This window comes from Mustela putorius, unplaced genomic scaffold, assembly GCF_011764305.1.
Source record: "Mustela putorius furo isolate JIRA1106 unplaced genomic scaffold, ASM1176430v1.1 tig00003875_pilon_pilon_pilon, whole genome shotgun sequence".
Lineage (NCBI taxonomy): Eukaryota > Metazoa > Chordata > Mammalia > Carnivora > Mustelidae > Mustela > Mustela putorius.
The window spans coordinates 10,073,517-10,093,870 of record NW_025422026.1 but is presented as its reverse complement, the minus strand read 5'-3'; the positions used below and the strand labels follow the sequence as shown (position 1 = coordinate 10,093,870).

The window sequence follows — 20,354 nt, the reverse complement described above, 5'->3', positions numbered from 1 at the left end:
AAGATCCTGGAGGATCTTGAAAGTAGAAGCATGGTGGATCCAAATGGCTCGTCCCACAAGGTTGAGAGGTTAAAAGACCCAGAAGATGATTCAGAAGAAGGAAGGACCAAAGAATAGAGACATGGAGGTACCATCAGAGAAGGGGGTGGGGGAGGAAAGAGGTAACAAGAGAAAAAGACTGGGAAAAGAGAATATGTCCACAGGGATTTGAGAAGTTTGCTCCAGGGTGCACAGTGTACCTCCCTCTTCTTTCTATCTTCAGATTCATCGTGAAGATCTAGACTGATGTGGGAAACAAAGGCAAAAGAAAAATTATTAAATTTCCTTACTACCTACAGCCTATTGACAAGTCCTTGAAACAGGCAGAGTAACATTTCTCTAGGGACTCAACTGCCTTGGGGTTGACACTTTGCTAAGGGCAGAAGGCAATCCTAGCTGGAAACCCCCTTCCTAGATCCTATAAGCCTACTTTACCACATAAAAATTCCTTTAGAAATCTCCTTTATTTCTAAACCCCACAAGATACGTGTTGGCAATCATCCTCCAAGCATATGGCCCATCGATATACATCTGAAGGATCTCATGACTGAGGTTTTATTAGAGGATAATAAATGACATTTTCCCAAAAATAGTTAGCCCCCTCAAGGCCCTGAAAGTCTTGCTTCCAAAATTCCAGAGACTTGTGCTCCCCTAACTCCCTCCCAGCTTGAAGGTATATAATGGGCCACTCCCCATGACCCCAGTACAGCTCCTTCTGTCCATGGGTCCTCTCCTCATGCTTTAATAAAACCACCGCTTTGCACCAACGATGTCTCAAGAATTCTTTCTTGGCTGTCGGCTTCAAACCCTGACTTCTTTCCTACATCATAGACTACTTATAAATGGTTTGGGATGAGTCTAGAGATGTGAAGAAGAGTTGACTCCCATCTGAAACTGGTTGAGGAGTAAACAACAGCCAGCCGACAGGACCACCCCCACCGAGGCACTCTCATGGAAAGCAGTGGGCCCCAAGCTCCATGTTGCATAGGGAGGATGAAAGGTGTGTAATGAGACTGTATGTATCAGATATGGCTGAAGATAAAAAGAGGAGGATAGGGAGGAAATAACTCAGTTCTGCACAATCTGAGAAAATATAATCAGCAGCTATGGCTTCTAGGGTACCATTCTTAGTCTGGCCAACTAAAGTGGGGACCCAGATCACTCATTCAGAAAGCTTTCCAACCTGTCACAAAGCCTGGAAGAGAATCATATATGTAAATACTCTCTCATGGCCCTAGAAGTGACATACCTGATTTAGATAGGAGAAGGAATGAAACTAGAGAATGTTCATGTTTGCTCCTAGTTTCTTGCTTCACCATGCTAAACAAAAGCAGACCAGGGGGGTCCTAATAGCAGACTGAAAAAAAATATAACTGATGAAAAACAGAATCTGCATTGGCCACCCGTTACTGAAGTTCAAATACTTGGTTTGTTGTGTTTTAAGATCCTATCTGCTAAGATATCATTCGCTTTTATGTCTCTTAGCCTGGACATAGTAATAATTGCTTGAATTTGCAGGTAGTAGGTAGCAAGAGGAATGGGGAGAGAGACAAGGGTGGGGAGGAAGGAAGGGGCAGGCAGGGAGTAAAAATAGATCAAGAAAGCTGGTCTCTCTCCTTAGAAGAATGAATATATCCTTGCCACATCTTGTTTGGAAAAAGGCAGACTCTTGGTTGCTCCATTCAATTCTCCTTTCTCCCTCATGCCTCCCTCAACCCCATTCAAAATATATAAAATAATGGGGCACCTCAGTGGTGCATGCAGAGAAGAGTCCAACTCTTGGTTTCAGCTCAGGTCATGATCTTAGGTTTATAAGATCAAGCCTGGAGTTGGGCTCCATGCTCAGCAGGGAATCTGCTTGAGATTCTCTCTCCTTCTCTCTCTGCCCCTCCCACTCATGTGCTCTTGCTTTCTCTCTCCCTCTCTCTCAAATAAATCTTTTTTAAAAACATATCAAATATTAAAAGACTGGGACTGGTGAGGGAACAAGAATAGAATTTGGAATCAAATGATCTGGGGTAAGTCCCAACTTCTGCCATCAGTTAGTTCCATGACTCTAACCAGAACACTGTGTCCCTTTTAACCTTGCTTCTTCTCATGTACAAAACATGACTATAAGCATAATCAATGAGATAAGATACTCTGTGCATTTCTATGAGTACTTATCAACATTAATGGACAAAAATATATTGGACCAAGGATTTAAACATAAGACCCAAGGCTATAAAACTCCTAGAGGAACATATAGGGGGAAAGCTCCATGACATTGGGCTTGGCAATGTTTTTTTGGATTTGGATTTGACATCTAATGTATATGAAATAAATCCCAAATTAGACAAGTGGGACTCTATCAAACTAAACAGCTTCTGCACAGCCAAAGAAGCAATCAACAGAGTAAAACGGCAAACTGCAGAATAAGAGAAAATATTTTCAAACCGCAAGAAGGAATTACTATCCCAAATACATAAGGACCTCCTACAACTCAATGGCATCAAAACAGATCATCTGATTTTAAAATGGGGGCAGAGGACTTGAATAGACATTTCCCCCAAACAAGATTAGATCTTAAGTTGCTCGATCTCATATGCCAGACCCACATGTCTCCACTTCACCCAGCTCTCCCATCAACACCTAAAGTGGCATGTATGTTTTTGTGTCTTCTCAGCCAAACTACTTCACCCACCAGCCTGACTTCAGCCACAAGACCCCCAGCCTGGGATGGCCAGTGCACAGGCACATGAATAAAGTCTGAGTCAGAAATTCAAGGAGTCCCCCTACCTGCCCACAGAATCTTGGGAACCTGAGGGGAAGATGGTCTGAATGAACATGCATGCTCCCCTTGCTTGTTCAGTTCTACTATGTATGAGGGTGTTTCAACACCAGATGTGACCTGGAGAAGAATATTACAAAGCAGAAGGCTGCTCTGAGAAGTCTGTGTTTCCTATGACCGGTGTGCATGCATTTTCCAAGACCACACAGGTAATGATGGTGATGGAATTTCAAGAAGCTACTATAGCATGGGCAGACTATGGCCTGTGGGTGAAATGTGTCCCATCACCTGTTTTTGGAAGGCCCATGAACCAAGCATGGCTTCCACATTTTTACATGATTGAAAAAATTCGAGAGAAGAATAATATTTCATGACATGTGAAAATTCGATGAAGTTATGTGAAAATTTTATAAAATTCAAATTCAGCATCCATAAATAAAGTTTTATTGGAACACAGCCATATGTAATCATTTACATATCGTCTGTGGCTGCTTTCCTACTACAACTGCATAGTCGAGTATTTGCCACAGAGACCATATGGCCAGAAAAGCCTAAAATATTTACAATCTAGCCCTTTGTGAAAAATGCTTCTTGACCCCCTGAGCTATGACACATTATTGCTTAAAATGGCCTCTTCATGCCATTACCCTGTTCAAAAGCCATGTATATACTTTTTTTTTTTTAATTTTTTATTTTTTATAAACATATATTTTTATCCCCTGGGGTACAGGTCTGTGAATCACCAGGATTACACACTTCACAGCACTCACCAAATCACATACCCTCCCCAATGTCCATAATCCCACCCCCTTCTCCCAAACCCCCTCCCCCCGGCGACCTCAGTTTGTTTTGTGAGATCAAGAGTCACTTATGGTTTGTCTCCCTCCCAATCCCATCTTGTTTCATTTATTCTTCTTCTACCCACTTAAGCCTCCATGTTGCATCACCACTTCCTCATATCAGGGAGATCATATGATAGTTGTCTTTCTCTGCTTGACTTATTTCGCTAAGCATGATACGCTCTAGTTCCATCCATGTTGTTGCAAATGGCAAGATTTCATTTCTTTTGATGGCTGCATAGTATTCCATTGTGTATATATACCACATCTTCTTGATCCATTCATCTGTTGATGGACATCTAGGTTCTTTCCATAGTTTGGCTACTGTGGACATTGCTGCTATAAACATTCGGGTGCATGTGTCCCTTTGGACCACTACATTTGTATCTTTAGGGTAAATACCCAATAGTGCAATTGCTGGGTCATAGGGCAGTTCTATTTTCAACATTTTGAGGAACCTCCATGCTGTTTTCCAGAGTGGCTGCACCAGCTTGCATTCCCACCAACAGTGTAGGAGGGTTCCCCTTTCTCCGCATCCTCGCCAGCATCTGTCATTTCCTGACTTGTTGATTTTAGCCATTCTGACTGGTGTGAGGTGATATCTCATTGTGGTTTTGATTTGTATTTCCCTGATGCCGAGTGATATGGAGCACTTTTTCATGTGTCTGTTCGCCATCTGGATGTCTTCTTTGCAGAAATGTCTGTTCATGTCTTCTGCCCATTTCTTGATTGGATTATTTGTTCTTTGGGTGTTGAGTTTGCTAAGTTCTTTATAGATTCTGGACACTAGTCCTTTATCTGATATGTTGTTTGCAAATATCTTCTCCCATTCTGTCAGTTGTCTTTTGATTTTGTTAACTGTTTCCTTTGCTGTGCAAAAGCTTTTGATCTTGATGAAATCCCAGTAGTTCATTTTTTCCCTTGCTTCCCTTGCCTTTTGCGTTGTTCCTAGGAAGATGTTGCTGTGGCAGAGGTCGAAGAGGTTGCTGCCCGTGTTCTCCTCAAGGATTTTGATGGATTCCTTTCGTACATTGAGGTCCTTCATCCATTTTGAGTCTATTTTTGTGTGTGGTGTAAGGAAATGGTCCAATTTCATTTTTCTGCATGTGGCTGTCCAATTTTCCCAGCACCATTTATTGAAAAGGCTGTCTTTTTTCCATTGGACATTCTTTCCTGCTTTGTCGAAGATTAGTTGACCATAGATTTGAGGGTCTATTTCTGGGCTCTCTATTCTGTTCCATTGATCTATGTGTCTGTTTTTGTGCCAGTACCATGCTGTCTTGATGATGACAGCTTTGTAATAGAGCTTGAAGTCCGGAATTGTGATGCCACCAACGTTGGCTTTCTTTTTCAATATCCCTTTGGCTATTCGAGGTCTTTTCTGGTTCCATATAAATTTTAGAATTATTTGTTCCATTTCTTTGAAAAAGATGGATGGTACTTTGATAGGAATTGCATTAAATGTGTAGATTGCTTTAGGTAGCATAGACATTTTCACAATATTTATTCTTCCAATCCAGGAGCATGGAACATTTTTCCATTTCTTTGTGTCTTCCTCAATTTCTTTCATGAGTACTTTATAGTTTTCTGAGTATAGATTCTGTGTCTCTTTGGTTAGGTTTATTCCTAGGTATCTTATGGTTTTGGATGCAATTGTAAATGGGATTGACTCCTTAATATCTCTTTCTTCTGTCTTGCTGTTGGTGTAGAGAAATGCAACTGATTTCTGTGCATTGATTTTATATCCTGACACTTTACTGAATTCCTGTATAAGTTCTAGCAGTTTTGGAGTGGAGTCTTTTGGGTTTTCCACATATAGTATCATATCATCTGCAAAGAGTGATAATTTGACTTCTTCTTTGCCGATTTGGATGCCTTTAATTTCCTTTTGTTGTCTGATTGCTGAGGCTAGGACCTCTAGTACTATGTTGAATAGCAGTGGTGATAATGGACATCCCTGCCGTGTTCCTGACCTTAGCGGAAAAGCTTTCAGTTTTTCTCCATTGAGAATGATATTTGCGGTGGGTTTTTCATAGATGGCTTTGATGATATTGAGGTATGTGCCCTCTATCCCTACACTTTGAAGAGTTTTGATCAGGAAGGGATGCTGTACTTTGTCAAATGCTTTTTCAGCATCTATTGAGAGTATCATATGGTTCTTGTTCTTTCTTTTATTGATGTGTTGTATCACATTGACTGATTTGCGGATGTTGAACCAACCATGTATATACTTTTATAATCAGGAAAATAAATATTTTAATGTGCCAGTGGTTTTCCACCATTTATGGAACGAAGTCCAAAATACTTGTGATATGCCTATAAGCCCATCCAAGTCTAGCCCCCCCCTCTCCCTCCCTTCTGAAACAAGCATCCTGCTGCCACGCTCCCCACTCTGCCACAATGCATTTCACCTTCATCTATGTAGCAACTCCCTTATTACCTTCAAAGTCCACCCAAAATACCACTCCCCTATTTTCATATCCTCAATCAGAAGACTCTTTTGTTCAATTTTTCCCCCAAAGCACATACTTTTTATAAACTTCTGCAAAGAGATGTGTCACATACTACCTTGAAATGACGTATCTGTACCTCTAGCCTGCCCCTATGCACCATGTCCACCAGCGAGTGAACCAAAAACCAGTCCCTTCCTCTTTTTGACTCCAGCACTTGGCATGAAAAATATAACATGTGTTCATAGAATTTAATAGTAATAATAGTTATGATTCCTTTTGTGGTCTTCTTAATCTTAGTAGTTTAGAACAGGATTCTTAAAAATAAAATATAATCATAGACATAAGACATCTCTCCACAGGTTCATTCTAAGTAGCTCTGTAACCTTAGATAAGCGACTTAACTTTTCTAAGACATAAATTTCTCATGTGATAGAAAAATAAAGATAGGACCTAACTGGCCGACTTAATCTACTTCATGGGAGAGGATGATAATCAATCATAAAAATAACAACTAGCATGAATGGTATACCTTCACATTTTTTAAGATTATTGGCTTAAAAAGTGCTTTCATAAAAAAGTTATTTTATGTTGGCATAAAAAAACCAAGACCCACATAACATAATGTCAGTAAAAGCTGTTTATAAATTATAAAATACACATATGAAATAATAAGGATTTTAGTTTCTATTATAGTCACCACCTGGCATAACTCAAAAGCTCATAGCCTAGGCTGTCAGAAGAACATGTTTGGAGGGCTCGTAATGCACTGCAGAGCACAGGTGACTTTATTTTGCAAGGTAATGAAACTGCCTTCTGGGTGCCTCTACTTCAACTTCCTTGTGAGGAGATAAGACAACACCTTACACATGCATGTACCTTTGATTTACAAGACACCTCCATACCCATGATCTGGTTTAACCCTCAGACCTGTCCCCACTTGAGAGCAGAAATTCCTTCTTCAGAGCAGCAAGTGACATGCCTTAGGTCTTCCAGCAAGTGACAGAGGACTGCAATTTGAAGATGTCCTCAGACTGTCAAAGCTCTGACCTTTCCATCATTTTAAGAGCCTCTAGCATCCCAATGCTTGAGGTCATCTAGTCTAACATCTATTCTAGATCATCTATTCAGAGAATAAGAAACGGAGATGACTAAGAAATTACAAATGACCTAAAGGAACACAATTAAGGAGAAAGTTAGGAATCCAGGCAGGACACCTCTCCTTGGTCCCTAAATAGTTACATTTTATCTTCTGTGGTAACCAGCCTCAAAGATGCCTGCCAGTGATCTCTGTTGACTATTATTTACACTCCTGTAACATCTCCTCCCACACTGAAAAGCACTGACTTGTAGAACCGATAGGATATGGAGGAAGTGACAACGTGTGGTTTCTGATGCTAGGTCATAAAAGACATTGTTATTTGTGTCTCAATTTCGTGGATCATCTGCTCTGAGGAAAGCCAGCCGCCATGTTGAAAGCCATTTGGAGCAGTCCACATCCTGCCAAGAGGCAGCACCAACTTTCCAGCTGTGTGACTGAATCTTTCTGGAAATGGATCCTCCAGCCCCATTCAAGCCATTTAAACGACAGCAGCACCTGCCAGTATCTTGACCATGACCTCCTAAGACACCCTAAGCTAGATCCACCCAGCCTAATCGATGGCTCCTGAATTCCTGACACACAGAAGTTGTGTGAGATAATAAATGAACACTGCTGTTCAAATCACTTAGTTTTGAAGTAGTTTGCTACGCACCTATAAAGCACTAATATGCTTTCCATTGTGGGCAGTAGTTTCTCTGAGGTATGTGCACCTCCTTCTCTCTTCTCCAGGATTCTCTCCCTAAAATGTAGCCACAAATCCATTTTTCAGTAGTTTCTTCAAGTCACTCTCAGGGACATTAATCAGATGAAAGATGCTGCTTTGGTAATCTGATTCTCCATGGCCTTCACCGAGCTAGATGCCCCAGAAGCTTTCCATCTTGTCCCCAAGCAATTTCCTCATGGTATACCCAGTCTAAAGCCCAAGATAAGGTTGAAAAGGCAGTGTGGGTGTCACATACTCTTTATCTGATCTGTCCTCTGAGGAACGTGTAATAAGATCTCAGTTACATCTGTTGAAAAATTGGATCCTGAAATGATAGGATCATGGTACTTAAATATATTCTTGTTTATTCAGTGCTGATCCCATGTTTCTCTCCTTTTTAAATACTTCTACCATGCTCCTGTCCTCTGTGATTTATCATCCTTATTACTGAGAAACCAAAACCATAGAAACTGGTTGTTAACAATAAACATCCTTTTAAAAAATGTATTTATGAATCAGAACCCCTTCTTTTTCCAAAGCAAATAAATTGTGAAACCTCTAGTCTAGTCCTCCGGAGATGAGATCATTTATGCAGCTCTCCTGAGAAAAGGAAAAAAAAAAAGGGTGAAAATCCTGAATTCATCCCCTCTCTGTCCTAGGAAACTCGAAGATACCTGCCAAAAGAAAGGGAACAAGATGCCTGCCTATCAGAGGATGGCTAATGTGGCCTAGCTTCCGGACCAGGAGCTAACGTCACCAAGTCTTTACAGTGGAGGTGAGAAGGAAGAAGAGCCAGGAATACCTTCCAGAAATATTCAGTACTATAATGAGAAACAGACAAGCTAATTACAGGTGCTTCACAAACTTTCAAGAGTATACAACTTATGTAGAGATTTCAGTTAAAGGCAGATTCCCAAGTATGGCCTGAGATTCTGTATTTCAAGCAAGCCCCCAGGAGATGCTGATGCTGCTGGTCCAGAGGCCACATTTGGAGTACCGAGGATATAAAAGAACCATAGCTATTAGTTACGATTCTTGCTGTTGTTAATATGATCTCCACAGCAAGATGAGCTATGCTGATAAGTGGCCACGCTAAGATTTCAATCCAAGATGACCTAACCTTGTCCCGCAGCCCCCATCTTGCCTCTGAGAAAAAGCAGGATATGCTCAGAGCAGCAACACTTCTGTAGAGCTATCAAGTCAGTGGTTCACCAGCTCAGCAACTGCCCTTGTGACAGTGCAGCCCTGATCTCTTAAAGCCTCCAGAAAAAAATTCCAGCAGAAGAGTTATGGATTCATTATGGCCTCATCACATTATCACATGCTGAGGACTTTCCGGGTTGCCCAGAAAACATCTGTCAGCAAAGACAGATTCAATCAAAAATAAAAATTGAGGCTTAATTCAGCCTGGGGAGGAAACCGATTAACCAGGAGACGCAAGGTTAACCCCCTGGGCCACATCGCAGGGGTGAGCAGGGGCTGACGGTTCTGTGTTCATTAGAATCAATTAAGCACTGTCTGCCCCCAGGGATCACAGTGGGGAGGTTCTCTTCCAGGACTGATTGGGCCCAGAGACAGGGGCACGAGGCTTAACTCTATGGTTTCTCAGGGGAGGGCTGGGCCTGAACAAGCACATAGGTGGCTTTGAGGTTGGGATTATGTTGCTGAGACAGGCCTGGCATTAGTACTCGACACTCACAGCACTTTTGAGGCAAGAGTATTTTACATTTTTATATTAGTTTATCTTAACGATGCCAGTTGTCCTGGGGAAAAAAGCAGAGACAAATTCTGAGAAAGAGAAAGAAGTGGGCAGTCCTTATACTCTAACACCCTGGCACCAGACCTTTCAGGAATTGTGTTCGTTGAAGCTGGAAGCTGGTGCAGGTGTGTCAGCAATGAGCTGCCGAGGTCGAGACCTAGTGACGCACTTGTAATCACAGCTGGTTTAAAATTGGATGAGTAAGAGTCATAACTAATAATACCTACTGTCCTGTCTCTGACTCTATGTTGAGCACAATAAATGCATTATCAGAGTCAGTCTTTCCCATACTCTTATAGAGGATGGATCTGTGACCCCTATTTCCCCAAGAACTGGGATGATGTTCGCTTCCCTGTCTCCATAGGCAGAGTCCCTGTTATAAATGAACCTACCTTTTCATATCAATTGACTCTTTGGTAGGAAGAAGAGACGCAGCACCAGTCAGAACACAGACTTTGAGAGAGCATAGGGCAGAGAAGCGAATGGAAGAGTCTTGTCATTACTGAGCAGAATATAATGCCTCTCACTCAGGTTATTTCAGTTATACGAAAGCATTCAGTAGAGTAGGTGTAAGTTTTATTTGTGAGCAGCACGCTGGAGGTTCAGACTAGCTCTGGATGTGGCTAGAGTTTCTTACTAATCCTTGTCTCCTGCCTCCACTTAGACCCGCAGCCATGTGAGGAGGGTGATGCTGGTCTGATGGCCCTCTCACTTGGTTGGCATCATGAAGCCAGAGTCTGCACCCAGGTCACCTTTGTGCTCTGGGAATTCAAGGAAGCCAATTAACCTTTCTGATCCTGAGTCCTCATGTGTAAAAGGGAGCTAATCCTAGTAACTCTAGAGGACTATTAGAGAGGAACAGACAAAATAATACTTGTGAAAATCCTTGAGCGCACTGTGCAAGTGTTAGGTATCCTCCTTAGATCCCAGTCACACTCTCCTCCTTCCCCAGTAATCTTGCCCTAACTCAACTGTCTTTAGTTACTACATCCCTCAAAGGGAACTGTAAGGGACACAAAAATAACCAGAGCACATGGTATGGCCTTGCTTTCTCCAGGGTCCTTTCTTCTATGACTTCTCTTTGTATTGGCAACATGGCCTTTAAAGACGAACAATGACTCCAGTTGGTTGGCTCAGTCCTTCATGCCCAACCAGAAGTCTCTTTGGGAAACTGAAATGTGTCTCCTTCCAGCACCCACACTGCGAGAGGGAAGTCGACATGAAGATGATGCAAAATCACAGACAAACCATCCAGTATGATTATATCTGACATTAGATCGTAGACGTGTCCTCAAAAATCTCGGAAGCAAACACAAACTCACAGTCTTGCATACCGGCTCACAAGATGACACATCCTTGATGTGATGAGAAACTCCTGCTTAACTCATGCCCCCTATCAAAGCAGGGTCTCCAGCAGTGGGCAGTACCAGCTGGAAGGACACCTCAAAGTCACAGTGGGGCTGTTTACCTGTGGTCTTGGACCAAAGCCCCACTACCAAAGCAAGAACAAGGTTAGGAATGCGCTGAAGGCTTCCCAGTCTGAGAGCGTGTCATCATCTCCGTGACTCTCCCTCAGTGCTGAAATTGCTCTGGCCTCTGGGAGAATTGACCTCAGCTTTCCTGGATAAAGGTGGTTAAAGTCATCGTGACCGGGATATTTCCACTTTCCAGAGGACTTCTCGAGTACCTTCTGGCATTTGTCTTCCTCCTATGGAAGAGAACCTAATAAAATGCAGAAGAAAGAAAGAAAACATGGAACCTGCCTTTACATATGTTTTCTGTTCTCCCAGTTTGTAATTGCTTTACTTCTGGTCTTATTCCTCTTTCTCTTTCTTCTCCTGGACTTTTTTCTCTCCATTCTTTTCCATTCTTCTGCTTTGAAGGCAAAATAAATTTGTGCTAATAATTTAAGAAAACAAAGGCTAATATTATGAAAAACGCTGGATGCATAGTTTTGAACCCAAATTCTTATCCCAGGGAAGTTCGGGAAGAGCATGCCAAACCTCTTACCGTCCTCTCCTGCCCTTTTATTTGTTTATTCATTTTCTGACAGAGAGAGAGAATGGGAGGAGGGGCAGAGGGAGAGGAAGAGAATCTCCAACAGATTCGCCACTGAGTGTGGGGCTCCATCTTGCATCCCTAGGATCATGACCTGAGCCAAAACATCTCAAGAGTCGGGCGCTTAACCAACTGAGCCACCCAGGCACCCCATCTGTTTGTTTGTTTGCCATTAATTTAGATTTGAACTTAGTACTAACCTATCCATTTCCTTGTCAAGGAATCACAAGGGTTTTGGGGATATATTAACGCTATGTATTCCAGGAATTTCTATTATTTTGGTCTCAGAGTGGACAGCCTTCAGCCCGGTGACTTCCCATTGTACAATATTCCAGGAAATGTACAACTTTACTCTTCCCTAATTCCATCACAGCTGTGACAAGGTCCACTTGTCCTGTCCATGTCATTTATTGCCAAGTTGACATACAAGGATGAACTCCAGGATTTAGATCGTGGGGAGATAATGAGTGCCTGAAAGAGGAGGAAGTGAGGGATGAACCAAGAAGCTCCATTAAATTAAAGAATTAAATATTTCTTCTGACTCATTACACATGGTGTCTTTCTCCCCACTCCCCCAAGCTGCCCTCAATCAAGCCAGGAGCCTATGAAAGGGAGAAAAATGTTTCTTTCATTATCCCTAAAATTAACGTTTTCTTCCCAGAGTAGTGAATGTTAGCTAATGACAGGCAAGGTGTTGGGTTGTAGGGACCTTTGAAGCAGAGTCTGCGGGACAAGGAAACAGAATGGATTTGCCAGTTGCTTTGTTATGCATCCGAAAGAAATGCTAAACACAGTAATATCTCATTTATTTGCATTCCACCAAGTGATTAGTCCCTGATACAGTGTTTTATTTGGGATTTTTCTCTTCTTCTAAAGATTTTACTTACTTATTTGTGAGAGCACACACACAAGCAGGGTGGGGGGGAGTGGCACACAGAGGGAGAAGCAGGCTCCCCACTGAGTAAGGACCCCGGGGCAGGACTCCATCCCAGGATCCTGAAATCATGACCTGAGCTGAAGGCAGATGCTCAACTGACCAGCCACCCAGGCATCCCTGGGATTTTTCTATAAATAGAGCCTGAGTAAGGAATCCAGAAGGAGAAGCCTAAATACACACACGAGGGAATGGAAGGAGGAAGGCAGGTAGGAGGGAAGACCAAGAAAGGTGCATTTCCAATGTCTCTGTGCAGGACAACAGTGTTGGGCTCTGTAGGGAGCCCTGGGGAGTCCACACAGCGCCCTGCAACTGAGCACTGGGGCATGTATCCTCAGCCTCCCATCCCATCTTGGATAGGGCCACTGTGAGAGGTGTTGACGGCCTCCAACCCCACTCCCAGCTGCCTGGAAGAATGCCCTGCGGCAGAAAGTGGAAAGAGTCTTGGTGCCCTGCAGGTGGGAAGCAGTGGCCGCCACAGAAGCAGATGCACGACTGTCTAACTCAGCCACAGCTGCTCCCAGAGGTGGATCCACCAAGATGTGACGAGCAACAACAAAAGGGTCTGCTCCACACAGACGCAAATCATAACCGCCATCTGCTCCTCTCACCTCCCGACTTTTGGGCGATCTCCACAGAGAACAATTTAGCAGCATTTCCAAATGAAAAACGTACATATCACTTGGTCAGGAAGCTCAGCGATTTGCCCTATGACTACTCTTGCTCATGTGCAAAATGTCATACATATGGTATTTACTGGAGGAACAGTTGTCATGGCAAACACATTGGGAGGAAAATAATTCAGCATCAATCAATATGGAACTAATCAAATAAACTATGATATATCCACGGAACAATGGAATCACAGCGATAGTTAATAATGCTTAACAAGCTGCATGAAATCGTAACTGGCAAATTAGACGGCACGTTCAATTGATCAGAAACCAGCACGGCCAGAAGGATCCACGGTAGCTGAATGTCAGTCACAAACGGCAAACCATGTGACCTCCCTCTAGTCACAGTTCTGCTCCTACTTTAAAGTTGATTTTTAGATCATTGTTCAAGGAAAAGGCTCAGGCTGCAAAAGCAACCATCTTGCCCTCAATTTCCCTGGCTAAATTCTTCTGCCCTGAGCACAGTACAGCCTAACTATGAACACAAAATGTCCATGTTTATTTAAAGGGCAAATGGAAAAATCCACTCAGTTCACTAGCATTATGATGCATTTATGAGTAGAAGTGGGTTTTTAAATTTTGTGTGTGTGTGTGTGTGTGTGTGTGTGTGTTTTTCTGGCTGTTCTGCTCTCCATTTTATTCTAGATTTTTAAGTAGCTGATTGAATTATAAAGCCAGAGTCCTGCATGTGAAAGGCCAGACCTCACAGAGTTAAACTAATTCCCCAGCAGGCTCACTTCATCAAGCAAGCTGATAACTCATACTCAGCAGGGTTTTTCTTCTTCCTGATAGCTTTCCTCTCAGCTTTCATATGCAAACAAAATATGCACCAGCCTGAAGAAGTGTCCAGAACTTGGAACACTACTCCATCTCCCTGGTGGGAACCAAGAGCCTGGAGAGCTCTGTTCAGCCCCATCCAGAATCACCCCCCCCCCCAATCTGGATTCCTCCATTCTCTGTCTTTGAAGACAAAGAAAATTCACCAAACCTGCACCATGCCTTTTAAATCTCAATAGATTGGTGGGGGAGAGGAACCCTGAGAGACTGTGGACTCTGAGAAACAATCTGAGGGTTTTGAGGGGTGGAGGTTGGGGGGTTGGGTGAGTCTCGTGGTGGGTATTAAGGAGGGCACGTATGGCATGGAGCACTGGGTGTGGTGCATAAACAATGAATTCTGGAACATGGAAAAGAAATTTTAAAAATAAATAAAAATTAAAAAAAAAAATCTCAAGAGAGGCACACCTAGAATCCTATGCTTAAAATAGTGCCTTACTCTGAAGGTGAAATAAAAATTCTGGTGCTGGATTGAACCCTCCTGGGGAGTGGGTTAACAATGCAGGGTCCCTCCTGCACCCACATAACGTGGTCATCTTGCTGTCAGCGTCAACATGTGTTCAGCCATGGGCAGGACATCAACAGAGTGGGACGCATCCAGAGCAGTCAGGACATTTTAGGCTGTCAAGGAAGCAAAAAGCACTCCCTATCTGGTGTCCCGTCTGCCATTCTGCCTTTTTTTTTCCCCCAGTGGGAAGAAATCCCTAAAGAAGAAAACTTCCCATATCAGGATTAATTCCAGGAATCGTGCAGATTCCACACAGGATAGGAGAAAGTCTCTGTCCATTAAAAAAATCTTTCTCGCGGACGTTTTAAGCTGGACGTTTTAAGAAGAACTGTGAACAGTCCCATAAAGCAAATGTATTTCCCTCCTCTCTTTTCCCAACCATGGAGACAAGAGTTGGGATCCACAGCAGCTTAAAACAAAGCACACGGTGAGAAGGCTCATTCATTACACTGACAAGGACTGCAATAAAATTACGAAGAATTGGGTGCCATTCAACAATGTCGACGGGGGCTGAATCTGATGAAAACCGTGTTGGTTTCCTAGTCTTCAGGAAAGACTATGGAACCCAAGGAGCCATGGGGGGAGGTCGGGAGCTGCAGAGGGAAGCAAAGGGAAAATGAGTGTGCAGAGGAGAGAGGGGAGGGGCGTGTGCCAGTATCTGGTGAGGGCACCAGTCTCCAGATTGGCTTATCTTGTTTCCCTGTCTTGTCTCTGAATCTTGCCCAGGACTGAAACAGGACAGAGATACTGAGCTCACCTCATGAACTCAGAAATGTCCAAAGTGTAGAAATACAGCTCAGGCATGACCTGCTTAGATCTTAGAGCCAATGGAAGGGACACATGACAGTTGTTGTGTTCTGTTTTTGTTTTGTTGTTGTTTTTTTATTTAAAAGTATTATTTACATTAGTAGAGGCAATGTTCCGTTCATTAGGACCCTTATTTTCTATTAGTCCTTTGGCATATTTCAGACACATAAAGCAGCCCTGCTCTGACCCACTGCCCGCCCCCGTACCCCCCATGACACTCCACGCTTAGTCACGGCCTTTCCCACATTTGCACCCGTACGTCAGTTACACAGTTTCATACGGCTGACCCGTGAACAACATGGTTTTGAACAGCAGGGATCCCCTTATGGGAAGATTTTTTTTTTTTAAGAAATGGGACAGCAGGGGCAGCTGGGTGGCTCAGTGGGTTAAAGCCTCTGCCTTCAGCTCAGGTCATGGTCACAGGGTCCTGGGATTGAGTCCCACCTCGGGCTCTCTGCTCGGCGGGGAGCCTGCTTCCCTTCCTCTCTCTCTGCCTGCCTCTCCACGTACTTGAGATCTGTCTACCAAATAAATAAATAAAATCTTTAAAAAAAAAAAAAGAAAAGAAAAGAAATGGGACAGCAAAAGGGGGACCTGGGTGGTTCAGTCGTTAAGCATCTGCCTTTCGCTCGATTCATGGTTCCAGGGTCCTGGGATCGAGCGCCTCAACAGGCTGCCTGCTCAGCGGGAAGCCTGCTTCTCTCTCTCCTACGCCCCTGTTTGTGTTCCCTCTCTCCTGGTGTGTCTCTCTCTGTCAAATAAATAAAAATCTTCAAAAAAAAAAAAAAAAAGAAAGAAAAAGAAAAAAGAAATGACAGCAAGACATTTATTCACAACTGCCCACCCCAGTGTCCACGGAACCAAATGGAAGGCAACTGCCAGGGACTTTATTCCTGCTGACCTCTGAGCACCCCGGGGAGGCCCCCTCAAAGTCATTAGCACCCATGGGGGCTGTACAGTCAGCACTGTAGGATCCCTCTCCCTACACAGAAGGAGTAGTGGAGTCAAACATGGGGGTAGAGGCCAGGACACTGTCCAGAGGACAGGGGTCCTACTTTGCAGGGAGCCCAGCATCCTCAGCTCTCTTGTCTTCTCTCCTCCCATGCTCCATGCTCGGCTGCACAAAAGTGGCCAGGGCCCCGATCACTCCTGGGTTAGGCTTGTGCCCCTCCCTGTTACTGCATGCTAGCCCCTTGGCTTCTGGGAGGCCAGCTCACTCACAAATGGCCACAGCTGTCCATGGCCATGGGCAGGAGGTGCACCTCCAGGCAGAGGAGACAGCTGTACTGTGCCTTCATGCCCTGTAGCCACCTTCGGGGCTGCCCCCCAGCTGCCCACTGCACCAAGACCTCCAGACTGAGGAAAATCTTCATCCCACGCCTCCTGCCACCTGCCACTGCCCCTTTCCAGCCCACCCAGCTCGGTCTGCCTACAGGCAGATTTTCTTTTCAATAAATATACACACAGTACTATATATGTATTTTTCTTTTCCTTATGATTTTCTTAATATTTTCTTTTCTCTAGCTTACTTTCTTATAAGAACCCAGTATATAATACATGAAACATATAAAATATCTGTTAATGGAGTGTTCATGTTATCAGTAAGGCTTTTGGTCAACATTGGGCTATGAGTTAGATTTTTAGGGAGTCCTAAATTATTCACGAATTTTTGGCTGCAAGGTGTCAGCGTCCCTAACCCATGCATTGTACAAGGGTCTTCTTACTACTAATTAATACCTTCTACACTTTTGCATGCATTTAACTTTTAAAAGATACACATACTCCCTTCTGCATTTACTATTCACCCAGATGGATACAACTCCTCTAGTTTGATCTAGCTGCCATCGCTTCCCCTGCTGGTGGGTATTTAACTTGTTTTCAACTTTTCATTATTGTGATCATAAACACACTCAGCAGGGAGCCCTCCATGGGGCTCCATCTCACCACCCTGAGATCATTACCTGAGCCAAAATTGAGAGTCGACCGCTTGATGGGCTGAGCCACCCAGGTGCACCACTGTGATACATTTTTAGTGAAACAGTACATCTTGGAGATATTTTCATGCCTGTCCATGGTGTTTAACTCATCGTATAACATCGTCATAGCATTCTAGCTTAGGAAAGCACTATTTCTAATCCAGGCTTATTGCCGGACATTAAATTTTATTTTTATCTAATTTTTTTTTTTAATTAGGCTCCACACCCAGCATAGAGCCCAGTGCAGGGCTTGAACTCATGACCCAAGAGTTCAAGATCTGAGCTAAAATCAAGAGTAGGGACAACTGAACAACTGAACCACCCAGAAGCCCCCACTGCTGGTCGTTTAGATTGCCCCCTCCTTTACTCGTGCTGTTAGCAACCATGCTTACACTTATACGTCTCTATGGACACACGTGATAGCTGCTCTGAAGGATGTACCTACAGCTGCAGTCACTTGGTCACAGGGTGTGTGTACTTGTAACTTTGCTACATATTGCCAAATCAGTCTCCAAAGTAGCTCTACATGAGGATATCCACTGCCTTCCCACCTCACCATCTCTTAGCATTGTGTATCTCCTATGTTTTTGCTGGTGAATGGATTTGAAATGACTTACCCTAATATTTATTTTCAAATACATGATTAAGATTGAGAATCTTCTCATGTTTTTATTGACCATTAGGTCTTCTCTTCCATTCATTGCATGTCCATCTTCTTGGTTCCTTTTCCTTTTGGATGACCCTTAGAAAAGTCTGTTCCAAATAATCCTTATTTCCATTTACTTTAGAAGAGGACTGTCCATGGAAATCTTGATTGAGAAGAATCTAATAAGTGAATGATAAAATAAGTCTAATTAGGTTAATAATTGAAAAATCCAATAAGTAAATACAATTAATTCATGTCTGCTTCTCGTAGCTCTGGAAACTCAACAATGATGACTGTAATGCATGTGAGAGATAGCCCCCTGAAGAATGTGGGTCTCTGGCTGCACTGGTAACCTGACACTGCTTCATGGCCCTTGGGCTAAGGAAATAGGGGAGGAACTAACATGGTTGAATATTGACTCTACTCAATTGACAGATACCACTTCATTTAATTTTTGGAAAAGGAAACTGTGAAAGAAGTATTATTTCTCTCCCTTGAGGATGAGGAAATAGAGTCTGAGAAAGAATAAATGTTCATCCTGAGGTCACAGACTTTGCATTCAGCAGAGCCAGAATTTGGACCCAGCTGTTTCTGCCTCTAAAGCACGTGCATTTCCCACTGTACAAAAGAATCATTATCTTTATGGATATTGTAGTTGGAAGAGAAGGTTCGTATGTAAAGTGGTAGCCATTCTCTCAAAAATAATCATTTTTTTGAGGGGGAGCTAAAGACTATGTCTAACCTTTTCTGAATGTAACCGTTAGAGATTTTCAGAGTCACAATGTCTCCCCGCCACACTCCCAAGAGGAAACTGTGGCCATTGCATTATTTTTTGAATATTGTACATGCCGTGGGAACCGATATGCATTCTTTTCTTCCCCTTCCCTTAGACTACTTGTCCTCCTGCTAAGAGAAGAGTGGTTAGTTTTTCAGGAAACAACATCAACTGCTTCCTTAGGGGGTTGATGATTTGACAAGGCATGCAAAGGGGGAGAGATGAATCAGGCTTTGATAGAATATAAAAAAAGATTTAGTTTCCAAAAATGCTAGAATATATTCTGAAAAAAATTAAATCAAACCCAGTGAATATATTACACATTAAAAATAAAAAACGTGGTTTATTTCTCAACTACAATTGTTGGGTGGCTACAGAAGGAAGGCAGACTGAGCCTGATGATATGCAACTCTGGGGAACTTTAGGAACTTCTAAAGTGGTGTTCATAGCTCTTAAGAGGTCTTGAACCTTGGCAAATGCCCCATAAGGTTTAGGGCAAGGCATTCTTTTTCACCCCACTGGTAGACCAAGGCTCCCTGCCTTATTGTGCACAGTTACCTTTGATGTGATTTCAGCTGAAGCCCTGCTGGACAGTTCCCACTGCACCCTCCTACCTCCCACACACCTTTCTTGACTTTCTGCCTTAAGATTCTTTCTGAAGTCAAAGAAGCTGCCTCAGCCTTTGTACGGAACCAGAAAGTGGAGAGAGTTCATGTCTCTGGAGATAACCCTCAACCAACAGAAGACTGCGCTGATAAATAAATGTCCCAGGTCTGGCCCTTCAAAGGGAATTTGTACAGTGTTCTCTACCTCCTGTTCACCAGAGCAGTACCAGTTCAGTCTTGCACATTTCTTGACTTTTCTTCCTTCCCTCTCACATTCTCCCTCCTCTCTCAATCCTGCCTCCTGTGATCAACTCCCAAATAAACTAGTCCTTTTCTTAGGTTCTGCTTTTGGAGGAACCTAAAGCCAGACCCCCAAATTCTCCTATGTACCCCACCTCCACCTCCAGGAAGCCTTCTCTGACCTCTTCTAAGTACAAAAAATGTAGCTGAACTTCCCTTTTTACCACAATATGTATTAATTTACTCTTTTTAAAAATATTTTTATTTATTTATTGGAGACAGAGTGAATGAAAAAGAAAGCATGAGCGGGGTGGAGGAGCAGGTGGAGAGAAGCAGGCTCCCTGCTTAGCAGAGAGACTGACACGGGGCTCCATCCCGGGATCACAAGATCACAACCTGAGCCAAAGGCAGATGCTTAACTGACTAAGCCTCCCAGGCACCCCTGTGTTATTTTACTCTTTACCCATATTCTTCACTAGCTTGTGAGCTTCCTGAAGATAGGGGCTGCATAGCATTGCATGCCTAGCTCCTAGCATATCTGGCACACAACAAGCACTCAGTAAATATTGAACGAATAAACAGAGACAATAATTACAGATACTGAGCTAGATACTTGTTAGTCATATGCCAAGATG

At 43.1% G+C, this 20,354-nt stretch overlaps 1 pseudogene; it reads right to left on the bottom strand.

Annotated features, from left to right (window-relative positions):
* LOC101690436 overlaps positions 1-16,850 on the bottom strand; it is a 28,103-nt pseudogene extending 11,253 nt beyond the window's left edge.
* Between the last annotated feature and the right edge of the window lie 3,504 nt (positions 16,851-20,354).